At 36.0% G+C, this 13,394-nt stretch overlaps 1 protein-coding gene across 1 annotated transcript in view; it reads right to left on the reverse strand.

The window, feature by feature from the left end:
- LOC123309618 overlaps positions 1 to 13,394 on the reverse strand; it is a 71,629-nt gene that overhangs the window by 7,639 nt on the left and 50,596 nt on the right. Inside the window, exon 2 of the transcript XR_006537276.1 lies at positions 10,515 to 10,581. The gene's annotated coding sequence lies outside the window, so the exon portion shown is untranslated. The remainder of the gene's footprint in view (positions 1 to 10,514; positions 10,582 to 13,394) is intronic.

Below are 13,394 nucleotides of genomic sequence, written 5' to 3' on the forward strand. Positions count from 1 at the left end.
GACATACCAACGTTTGTGCGTTTAGATTCATAAATTGAATTTGTTCTTTTATGGAATGAATCGAAATGAGATAATATTCCCTGCGATTCGAACGTTATCAGGGATTGGTTTTCCTTTTTCGGATGTGGCTTTGTCCTGAGAAATTAAATAGATGTCAATATCAGTAATTCACAAAATGATTACTTCAAACGACTGAAGAAAGTTTTTCAATAAGCAATGTCTCAAGTTCATCACCCTAATGCAGCTATACCGAAGCTTAGTCACATAGATAAATCATTCATTCATTGCTGTATCCCGTTACCGAGAATAAATCTACAAAAAAATCTTAAAAACAAAATTATCGGTGCGATCAAACTTATAATTTCTTAGGGCTACTTGCGACTGTGTGCCCTCCTTTGACTGAAGAGACCCAACCGTGACCTACAGATCCTTCCACACTCCAGGCATGGATAGTCTGTGTATCAAAGACCCCCACTGTGATCTGTCTAAAGCTAGTTGTTCCCAGTTATGATATGGCATTAACTGATTTTAGGGATTGATTCAGTAAATCCTCAAACCGCTTATATTGGCCTCCTGGTTTCTGAGCTCCCTCTGTGAATTCGCCATACAGAGCTATTTTGGGGAGTCTTGTGTCTTGCATCCTCAGAATGTGGACGCTTACGTTACTTGACTCTCAATTGATATACAACTCTCGCGCTGCAAGACTTCTGTATTTGAAACTTTGCGGAACCATCTGATGTACATTATTTGTCTTAAATGACGTTGTTGCGTTTGTTCAAGCTGTTTAATATGTCGCCTGTAGGGCGTCCAGCTTTCGCTTCCGTAAAGAAGCGTTGGGAGGACCACTGCTTTATAAACAGCTGTCTTGGTCTTCAGATTGAGGTCTCAGTCCTTCAGCTTCCAGAATGCCCGTGATGATGATGAAGCATATTGCAGTAGGTGTTATGATCGTAAGAATATTGATGTAAGGCAGTTTTCATAGAAGATCTGATTCGAAATTCTCTGATTGAAGGCTTTTCCTACTGAAATGGAAAGATTTTTCCATGACTTTTGGAAAAACTATTCGAAGTGGAGCAGCAACTTGCTAAAAATTTAGAAAATAACCAATATCCCGATAAAATGGTGAGTTTTTTAAATGTATAAGTACCTACATATAAGAAATTTTGACTTTCTCAACGGTTATGACTTCGTCCAATTTCAATATTGTAAAAAGTTTACTAGTCACACTTATTGAAATTCGAATATAATTGCTAATGAGTTAAGATTAATAGGACCAGTATAAGAACGTTCCGTAAAATGGGGTTACTTTGAACGGTTTTTTGTTTTGAATCTATATATCTCCAGTAAGGCAGTGAATGAAAAATTCCAAAAAAATATATGTTACGGGCGTCAGTTCGACATTTCTAATGACAAAAAAATGAGATCTCAAAACGATCAATAACATTTTTTTTAAATTAATTTGTGACTCTTCAAAGTAACCCCGCAGTCGGGGTTACTTTGAAAGCATATAATGAAACCATGCAATTTCAATGTAACTCCACAGATAAGGTTTCTTTGAACACTTCAAAACTAGAAACTTCTTGTTTTCGGAAGAAAAAAAATTTATTCAACAGAAATACACAATTTACATAAAACGAGGTATTTTATTATCAACAACAGAATTCTAACATAATAAAAAATGAAAGGAACTAAACCAATATTTGGCACTGTTGCACTGTGCCAAATATCTATCTATTTCAAAGTTTTCAGGTAAGGGTGAAGATGATTGGCACCAAACAAGAAGGCCCCTCTCCTGTCTTTCTGGGGGTCTGGCAGAGCTGTGATTAATTCAGAGATAGGTATAATGCCCTCGTCAGTTACTTGAGGCCAGAAAAACTTATAATTTGATTTAGATGACCTTCTCAAAAATGCAATTTCAACATTTTTGTTTTCTAGGTCATCAATGGAAATAACTTTTCCCACATAGTGATGAACTAGACTCTTTACTTTGAATTGAACCACATAAAATTTATCTACTTGTTTATCTCCAACATATTCTAAGGGTGCTTCATCTATAGACTCTGGTTCCTGTTCTAGTTGTTCAAACTCTTCATTTTCAGTTTCTTCTTGAATTATGTCTTCTTCAGCTGTGCATGAATGATTATGATATCCTTTGAGGTCCTCTACACATATGCTCCTTCCTGGTTGGACATTAATTTTCTTTTTCTTCTGTTTTTGTGTTGGCACATTAACTCCGCGGAATTCTTTCAACACTTCAATTACGGCCGTAGACACGTGTTCCTGTACTGTTGCTTGATTTTGCTCAGACTGATAGTCTGGTAAACGTTTTAGGGGATGCTGAGGGTCTAATGGGTAAATTCCACATGCCTTGAAACCAGCTTGCATATTTGATGACACTTCATCCCCCGTTGGATATAATTTGACGTAAAGCTTGAAAAGTAACTTTGGAAATTCTTCTTTTGTAAGTGTTTGTGATTTACGTCGCCCATTCATTTTCCATTCATCTAAAATCTGACGCCAATATCTTTTCAATGGCCCATAAAATGCTACATCCAATGGCTGCAGTAAATGGGTCGAATTGGCGGGCAGACAGCAAAATTTTATGTTGTATTTTTCGCACTCCGATAAAACCAACTCTGTGAAGTGGCTGGACAAATTATCCCCAATGAGAACTTTGATTCCTTGCAGTTTTTTTGTAGCCGGTAGAAAAATTGTGTTGAACCAGTCTTCAAATGAGAACGCATCAAACCACCCACTCTTTGTTCTGCCATAACGGGTTCTTGCTGGTCCACCTTCCATCCATGTTGTCCACAAATGCTCCGACTTGTAAACTACATATGCGGGTAACATTTGACCCATTGCATGTCCACAAAACATAATGGATATGGCACTTTTTGAAAAATCTCTGATTCTTTCGGGATATTTTACTCCGCGTTTGAATAAACATTTTTTTACTCCTGGATTGTCCGACAGGTTTGTCTCATCGTAATTGAATATGTTCTTTGGCTCAACGCCCTGAATAGTTTCTTTCAAATTTACAAAAAACTTCGCCACCATTTCTGCTGAAACGGCGGATCTGTTTTTCTTTATATTTTGGCAATTTCGTAAAGTTATATGGTTCTTGTGTCTCTTTAAAAAACTCAACGCCCACTCCTTAGATGGATGATTATTTTTAAACTGAGGAATGTTTTTTCCAGACTTGGACAGGTAATAAAAGACACATTTTCTTGTGTCCCTCAAATCTAAAGGAAAACCCCACTCCCCCAGGATCTGGACGCTTTTTACCATATTAATTTCCTCCTCTTCTGTCAGGGCAAGGGGGTGGCCAATATTGTTTACATGCTTTCCGCGCAGTTTATGACTAAGCGTCCCTAATGAGATTCCATATGTTCTGGACGCTTCACGCAAAGACTTCTTTTTTGATTTTATTTCACTTAGAGCTTTCTCTAAGGCTTCTGGTGTAAAGTTGGCATATTTTCTTGCTCCAATTTTTCTTAATAAGAGCGGACCATTTTCTGCAAGATAATAATACAGCTAATTCGTAACTGGGGCTTCATTGATCACGTGCTGGGGCTTCATTGAACACGGTTCAAAGTAACCCCGAAAACGATGTCTAACATCATTGTTGCAATAAAAAATTCATACAAAAAAAGTAAGTTGAAATATTTCAAATTGTTTCAATATAGCTCTGCTATGATAATGTATTGTTGTAGCAAATATATTTTGTGAACATTTAGTGTAAATACTTACGGCTGCAGCAACAGAAGTTTGCACACCTTCTCGAACGTCAATTTTTAAGATTAGAAATGAAATGCCGGGATTGCCTACTTCATAGAAATAAGTTTCATACCAGTGTTGCCATACCATTCTTAAATGTGTGATGAATTGAGTGGTGAAAACTAGATGTCGCTAAACCTAATGATTATTTCACTATGAGTCTATATAACGAAATTTATTTTTTGGTCAAAGTAGCCACGTGGTTCAAAGTAACCCCGTTTTACGGTTAGACATAATTCATTAACCTAACTCTCATTAGTCACAGCACTTTTTTTCGGAATACCATATCCGAATCAGCATATAACCAAAAAATCTCATTACATTAATGAGAAACGGAAACAGCTGCTAGCCATCGTCCTAAACCAATCGATTTTGCAACCACATTCCTTCCAGCAACAAGGTATAACCCCATCCTCCCGAGAATCATCTTGGATAAGTTGACAGAGAACATCAATTTGTGTGATGTTATAGGCTATGTAAGAGTGATGTCCTCTGACGTCCACAAAATACCAACCACGAATTGTTCCAAGAAGATGCATGATGGCATTTTTATTATATCTTCCTAGGACAATAATTTATCCGCCCACTTATTCCCTCCATATTTAATTCTGAAATATTCAACATTCTATCGATACAAATGGCACTAAAAGTTGATTTATGGATCCAATGAACTAAGTCAGCCAACAATTTACGCCCCGAGTAATATATAACGTTCGTATTCATGGCATGAATCCGATGAGAAAATATAGATCGAAGGAGTATTTATGTTCTTGAGTATAGGTACATATTTGCTCCACTCCGGAATCTATGTTTGTGTACCAATTCATGTAAGAAATTCCTCATAAATATTTAAGTAAAGCATCTCCTTCGCTTAGATTTCGATGACATGAGATACTTTACCCATAATAATTATTATTGATTAAATGACACTAAGACAGCTGATGATGAGTCTGTTGAAAAATCGTCAAAGGAAACGTCGAAAAATAGTCGGAGTTCTTTCTTCTAGAGGAGAAGTGGAGGAAACTGTTTTCCATATCTACTAGGATATTTTGAGAAAAACCAAACCTGCAACATCTCTAGACCTCTCAAAAAAATTTTTTTTCTTGCTCTGCACATCAGACCTCCACAGCTTTTATTATCACCTCGTTGGAAGAAAATTTACTACCTTTTAAACTTTTTTTCAGGGATGATAGGCGGAAGGAGACAAATCTGGTGGATGAGGGGGGTGTTTTAGCAATTCAAACCCTAAATCACGAATTTTTTGCATGGCAACATGGGATTTGTGTGCAGGGGAGTTGTCCTGCAAAAACAAGACACCTTCAGATAGCTTTCCGCATCTTTTCTCTTTAATTTTTTTCCATAGAGTGGTCAGTAATGTCGAATAGTAATCTCCGGTTATTGTTCTACCCTTATCCGAAAAATCAATCATGATTACTCCATGGCAATCCTAAAAGACTGAAGCAAGAACTTTTCAAGCAGATTTTCGGACACCAAACTTCTTAGGTCTTGGAGAACTAGAGTGTCGCCATTCCATCGATTGTTGCTTTGTTTCTTTATCGTAGAAATGTACCCAAGTCTCATCCATAGTAACAATTCGGTTTAAGAAGTCAATATCGTTTTCAAATACAGCACAGATCAAACAAGATGCTTCTACCCTTGCACGCCTTTGGTCAACATTCAAACATTTGGGGATCCATTTTGCAGCAATTTTTCTCATGTCCAAATTGACTTAAGCTATATGATGAACGCGTTCGTATGAAATATTCAGTGCTTCAGATATCCGTTTTAGCCCAATTCGACGGTCTGATAAAATCATGTCATGAACTGCATCGATATTTTCGGGGACTGACACAGAAACGGGCCTTCTCGATCGGTCATCATCTTCAAAGGAAAATTCACCTCTTTTGAAGCTTGCAGTCCAATTTTTTACGGTCGCATACGAAGGACATTGATCACCAAGGGTATCAATACAGATACTTGATGATGGCTCGATACTCCAATTTTTCGATTTTCACAATTTCGGTGGACATCTACTTCCTTTTGATTTATTGCGTAACTCTGATTTACTTTTTTGACGTCAAACTTCACACTGACACTTCTGATGAGTTATTGTTCGTTGCTATGGTGACGCAATATTTTTTACGCATGGAACTGGTCTAGGCTTAATATATATCAATACATCCTCGTATATATTGAACTGTACTTCTATTTGACTGATATGTACCATATTGGTGGATTTTGATTGTGAATTAGTTACAATTGTGTTCCCTATTTCGGGAAATTGATATTGTGAACTCGGATTTTGACCTTCAATAGTTATCGCTTTTACACCTTAGATAGCGAAGAACCTTGTCAATAGAAGCCACCAGGTTTTCCCTTCAAATAATGGCTTCAGAACTCCTAATTAACAACTTAAAATTTGTTCTGATAAAATTTTTATCGGAAAATCCAGGGACGAAACTATTTTTTTTTCTAACAATTTTTTTTCTCGGTATGAAGCAAACATATGTTTTTTAATGGTACACCCTATATTATGTTCCTTACTCAGTAGGCATGAAGTGGGCTTCCTAAAAATATACCGGGTGGCCCACCCCAGATGCGGCGCTAATTTGAGGGAGTAAATGAAGATATTTTGAAAATCTTTTCTTGTGGTGTGTGAAGGATGTCTTAAAGCACAATTTAAAATTATTGTCATATATATAGGGTGTTCGAAAACAAAGGTATAGACTTTTTTAAATGTAACACCCAATATTTGACCTCGAAAATGGAATGGCAAGCTCATGTTATGATAAGTTTCTTCAGATTACTTTATGGCTCAAAAGTACCCTTTACGAGATAATGGCAAAAAATCGAAAATATGGAGTTTTTTCAAATAGCAATTAATGAAGAAACTAGTTACGCCAGCGATATAGACAGAATTTTTTCGAGTAAACAAGTTGGCTACTCCTACATATAAAAGAAAATTTCAACTCTGGAATATACAGAGTGGTCATAATTAATTCTCAAACATCAACTACAAATAATCGTCGAAAACTTTCCTATTTCAAATGGCACACCCGGTATTTTTATATCTCGTTGAATGTAAAAATTAATTTCGAAACTAACTTCATAAAATTTTCCTATACTAAACCTGATAGTTTCTGAGCAATTTTCGATTTTTAATTCAAAACTAGTAAACCATATTCGCCATTATCTCGTAAATGGTCCTTCTAAGGAAGTGATCTGAGGAATATCATCGTAATTTGAGCTCGTCATTCCATTTTTGAGGTCAAATACAGAGTGTTACATTTAAAAAAAGTGTAACTTCGGCCTACATCTTTGTTTTCGAAGACCCTGTATATATGACAATAATTTTAAATTGTGTTTTTGAACACCCTACACACAACACAAGACAAGATTTTCGAAATATCTTTATTTAGTCCCTCAAAATGAGCGCCGCGTCTGGAGTGGGCCACCTGGTATAATCGTATTAAATTATTTCAAAGAACATGCTCAGAATCCAAATATGCACATAATTGTATTCAATTATTTCAAAAAACAAGCTCAGAATTTAAGAATTTCTGAAATTTCTATATTAATATTGTAAATATAGGTAATTTCCGTTGTAGTTTGTTGTAGATTCTGTTATTATTTTCCGAGTTCATCTTGCATATTATTATGTAGATACAAGAATTTAGTGATGATTGATAGATTCCTCGAAAAATGATTAGAAATCACATGGATCAACTCAACAGTCAACATCTGAATAACGAAAACCTTGGCCCTTCTACGCCTCGTCCTTACTCCTCCTACACAATGCTAAAAAACGAATTACAGTCCGGAAACCGTAAATATCAAGTAACAACAAACGAAATCAATCTCTTCTCCACCATGTTCACACACTCAAAAGCGACACTGTTTCCCAACAATATGCTCCACTTCTTTTCCACTACTCATTATTTCGTCGAGTTATTGTATGGCGTTCCAAACTTCGGATTACGGAACCAACGGCTTAGGTATCGCATGGATTTATTGTCGCGCGATATAAAGAGAATGAACGCTATCCACTTTCGGATGCAGACACTGTGAAGTGTTCCCTGAAGAAATTCAATATGGAAATTTTATCGTTTCTGAAAAGTAAGCCGTGGAAATAAAACACAGGGCGCTAGTCGCGATCACGATACGAGTAACCGATAAAAGGACAGCGAAATTGCCGAGTAAGGATAAACGTTGGTCTTCGATGAGATCCGGCGAATGGAATTTCTATGTGAATTCGAAGAATTTTTCTTATTGGACGATCTTCCTGCCTTTGCCTTTTCGTCACATTGAGAATATTATGGAAATATTTGTTTTGATTCTTGTTTATGTGGTAAGTATTTCTTGGACCGAACAAGTACAACAAGTTGAATTTTTATAGAATATAACCCAAGAAGGAAATTGGGGATTCACTCGAGCGTGTCAGTACCTCTACCAAAAACTAGACCTGTATAAAATAACTAGAAATGCCAATTTGATCAGACAAATATAACAAGAGATATCGCAGATTGAAATTTGCAATTTTTGAAAAATGCAATCTCCAAGAAGAAAATCTAAACTAACAGAAATGGGATTTCCTGAAACTTTTTATAGTTTTCACTCCCAATCTCTGGAACAAAATCAATTAAAAAAGTGAAATAAACGATTTGCTCCTGCGTGAATTCTTGCACTTATTTGTCAGGAGCAAGTCACCTAGAGAAATTTTTTCATAAACTTTTTAGGGTTTTCACTCCCAATCTCTGAAACAAATTAGTGCAAGAATTTACGCAGGAGCAAATCGTTGATTTCATTTTTAATTGATTTTGTTTCAGAGATTGGGAGTGAAAACCCTAAAAAGTTTATGAAAATAAATTTCAATCGATATAGAGAAATTTTTGCCTGATAATGAACTGAAAATAAAGAACTTTGAAATTATAATTTTATATTGTAACGTTTCGGAGTCTATATCAGACGAAAATAAATTTTCGAAAATTTCCTGAATTGTATCTTTTGTTTGACATTAATTGTCTCTTTGAGGAAGTTTCAACTGGACCCATCTATTTGGGAATTTTTCGAAGGTCAACTTTCGAGTAGCGTTTCTTCCAGGAAAATTGTCGTAGATCAGAACGTTATACATACTCTGAAAGATAAACTGATCTAGAAAAAAATCTGAGAATTTCATCCACTTCGGCAGAACCGTTCGATCTTGAGGAAGTTTCAACTGACCCCATCTTTTTGGGAATTTTTCGAAGGTCAAATTTCGAGTCGCGTATCTTCCAGGAAAATTATCGTAGATCTGAACGTGATACACATTCTGACAGAGCACCTCCTCTTGTGATAAACTGCAAGAGTTCATCCGAGATTTCATTCATATCGGCGCTGCCGTTTGGTCTTGACGAATTCTCAAGTAAAATTTGCAATTTTTGAAAAATGTCATTTCCAAGATGAAAATCTTAACGTAGGGAGATAGGCTTTCGAAATTTCTCGTAATAGATTCAGCGTTTTCGGAAACCTAAATTTTCATACCAAACTTCCGAATATCTGACACTGTTTAGGAGAAAACAATTTTTTTTAATACACTTCTTATCCTAGGACAGTAATAGAACATCCTGATTTTCAGACAAATTTCAGTAACAAATGGGTAAATTTAGTCTTAGGTCATTGTTTTTACTTTCTTCTCACTTTCATAGAATGTCTACTCCCTTTAATTTCTGTCAGTTTTCTGGTTTTAAGGGAAACTAGTATAGCCAGGAGATCCACCTTGTAGGTAGATTCACCTTTACTGGCAGATTCGCCTTTCGTCCGTAGCTCGGGCCTTCGGCCCTCGCGATACGCCTTTTGTTCGTAGCTCGGGCCTTCGGCCCTCGCTCGATTCCCCTTTTATGAATATCTAGGCCAAAAACGTTTTTTAAAAGCCCGATCGATTCAAGGCACCTCGTTCTGTGATCGCTGCCAAGCCGTCAAAACTGACGTTAACCTTTAAATCACACTCTGACATCGATTGTCAAAGTGCACTTTCACTTAATTTTCTCTGATAATCAATAGAAAATAATTTAATTTTGTGGAATGTCACTCGATTTTTAATAGACGTCAAAAATTTTCAAAATTCTTACGCTTTTTTAGGTAATATCGTTCGGGCTCCGGGAAAAAAACAGGCCTATTTTAATTTCGGGTTCTTCGAGCTTAGTTCGACACCCATCCCGGCTCTCGAGCTACCGCGGATCTCTCAAGCTAATCAAATCAAATTGGTACCTTTTCGCGAAAATCGTGAATTTCGCGATTTTCTCACGCAATTTTCGGACACTTCTAGACGGGGTAAAAATACGATCTAGGCATTTTCGGAAAGCTCGATTCTTACTCTTGCGTTCCATATACCGCTCTACCCGGCCACGCGCCTTCGGCGCTCGCCATTTCAAATTTCCCATACCCTCCACCGACACTTCAACGTGGCAAAAAATTTGATACGATTCAGTGATCATTTTTTATCAACGTTATAGTATTAACAAATTAAAATTGCTTTTCAGGTGCCATTTTGAGGGGGCTGTATTTAGTAGGGGCCGCTATTCATTTCAACGCTGTATTATATTATGCTCCGAAATCTTCAACCCTCTCTCTACACATATAACAGACACTTAGTGTCAAAGTTCCCAGAATCGGACACCCTAAACATTACAGTCTTCAACGACCGATTAAAGTTGTAGGTACTCATTGAAATAATTTTTAAACCATAATTTACTACTCACTGGAAAAGTGGAAGACATGGATTTCTCGAATTTGATGGAAACATCGGTGATCATACCAGTGGTCCTCCTGAAAAATGTAGAATGATATAAAGCATCATAACAAGATTCAAAGAATGAAAGAAAGATTAATATTCATTTCAACAACAATTCGATAGAGTGTGAATTTTAGCTTCGAAATAATAATAATAATAAGCTTTCTACAGCCAGGTAAGTTTGTAATATTGAAATGTGAGATTGCACAATATTTGAAGAATGATGGTTTGGAAATTCAACATTTGGACAGAAAAAAAACTCAATATATTATAGTGGTAAATCAATGAACTCTTCATTTTGAAGTGGTGGTCATTGATAGGCATCTTGCATGCATTACGTCTCTTATAGGCTCAATTTTGAGTAAGTTACTTCGTATAGCAGTGAGTTTGGAGGATTATGTAACGGATTATTGGGATGTCGAATTTTGGTTATTTTCCTCATTGCTGTTGTTTCTACTATTTCAAGTTGTCTAATTGTTGGTCTTCTACAGCCCAAGTATAGATTGTGTCCATAATCGAAGTGGTCTGCATATACTTTTATAGATGGTGGCAGTACGCTGTCCGTTGATTCCCCTGTCTTTGTAGGTAAGGCTGCGGGAAACTTCAGCTCTGCTAATTACCACAGTTACTGTGGTATTTGAAATTCAGCTTTTGGTCTATTTGAAATCCTAAATATTTTAGGTTAGTTTTAGGCTGGATGCTGTGTTGGTAGATTGTGATCTTTGGCGAAGCACTCGTAATTTTGTGATTGAATATTATTAATTCGGTCTTGAGGGGGTTCAATCTCAGCTTCCACTTTTTCAGCCATTCCAGTGTAGCATTTGTTAGTCCTTGTAGAGCATCAATCACGTGTGTTAGAGTTCGGATATGGGAAACTAGTGCTGTATCGTCAGCGAACTGGAGAACGTATTGGTGGAAGACGCCGACAGAAGCAGGCATGTCATGGCAGTAGATGTTATAGAGAAAGGGTGACAGTGGTGAGCCCTGTGGAAGACCTTTTTCGATGGTGAAGGTTTGAGATGTGAAGAATTCCTTTATGATTTTTATTAGATTACAAAAAATTGTTTCTGTTGTATGTGTCTATACCTTCTTCAAACATTTTCTGGCATTGTTTGTTTTCCTTGTCAAATATGATCACGTTTGGTATTTCTATGATGATCACCAAACTGAATATTTATTGAGTCTATGGTGATCAAAAATGTCAGAAAATTTTTATGACCATGTATTATTTATTTGATGGGCGTTGTTGGATAGTGGAAATGGCGTGAAATGTTTTTAAGAGAGCACTTCTGCAATCAGAATTTTCGTTATTTAAAATTAAAAAAATAAACGTATTTTTCGATATAAGTATTTGAGTTACAAGGATTTCAAGGACATATATTCCGAAATTTAGGAAAAAACGCTCCAAATTTCTTGTTACTGACTTCTCGCTTCCATAGAATGTCTGACTCGTTTCATTTCTGTCAGTTTTCTGATTTCTAACAAAATTCAAAATTGCTATTCTTCTATCTATAGGAAGCTGTGTGTAAGAGGTCCTATTCAAGAAAGAACAGCACGCTTTTTTGACAAGAAACCACCCCAATTTTGTTTCAACTATTCATTCACAACCTGTACCTATATATATATTAGTTGATAAGCATAGTTAAAGGAAGAAGCATAGATTTATGGTTGATAAGTAAATCAATTAATTATGATATATTACTGAAAATATTGAAATCAAAGATTATAGAGTATAAAGATGGGAAACGAGGCGACTAAAGCGATTGGAGCGCCATCTCTGTGTCAAGCGTGTTTTTAAGACGCTAGGACTGGTTAAAATATTAATTTGAATGCCATTTGCAGAAACATATGAAATTTTGTAAGATTTCAGACGTCAATTTTGATCAAAGAGGTTTCGAATGTTTTGATTCTCGTACCGCTTTTTGTTTATCTAGCTCGTTGTAGTTGCTGATTATTGAATTCTTTTGTATTATTTCTTGGTGAAAACAGCAAAATATTGTTCGAAAATTTGGAATGGTAAAGAACGGTGGATCAAATGATAAAATGGATTTTCCGAGATTAAGTTTTTCACTGAACTAAGGAAAATGGAAGCGTAAGTATTAAAACTCGTAACATGTCAATCGGTCATTCATTGATTCTGATTTTCAGTGCTCCGAAGTGGATAAAATTCTCAAGGCGTGAAGACAATGTCTATGCAAACACTATTGACTACTATGTAGAGTGAGCATTTTACTGCAGGTCAATTGAGAACTGTTCATTCACGTAAATTGTTGCATGCAGAAAGCATCCCTTGCATGAACGGCCTATATTAAGGGAAAATTATGATCTTTATAGGTCCATTGAATGATTCTCAATTGCTTATCTTTCACTATATTCAGAAATGCAGAGGTCTCATTGATTTTCATTTGGGAACCGAGTGACTGTCAAATTGTTGTTTAGAAAGTCAAAGTTTTATGAAACCTGCAGTGAGTGTTTTGTTCATTCATTAATCAATTTGTATATTGTGTCATGAAGAGACCATATCATAAGGAAATCATAAAAAAAACACCAAAAAACTATACTGACATACAGGTCTTGTATATGTCTGTAAGGTTTTTTTTTAAGTGCGGTTCTGAAAATTCTATAAATAATACCTACATATTATGTAAGTGACTGGAATATGTATGCTATGATGGTATATTGAATATTGGTTCATATTAATTTCTGATATATGTATATTTTACAAATTCAACTAAGTTCATTGATTCAGAACCACCTATTGTACAAAAATAACACCTTCAACATATAGCCAATCACCATATACTTTAGTGTCCTAGTCAGAGCTTCATTTATTGCCCACAATTTCAAT

Source organism: Coccinella septempunctata, chromosome 3 (assembly GCF_907165205.1).
Source record: "Coccinella septempunctata chromosome 3, icCocSept1.1, whole genome shotgun sequence".
NCBI lineage: Eukaryota > Metazoa > Arthropoda > Insecta > Coleoptera > Coccinellidae > Coccinella > Coccinella septempunctata.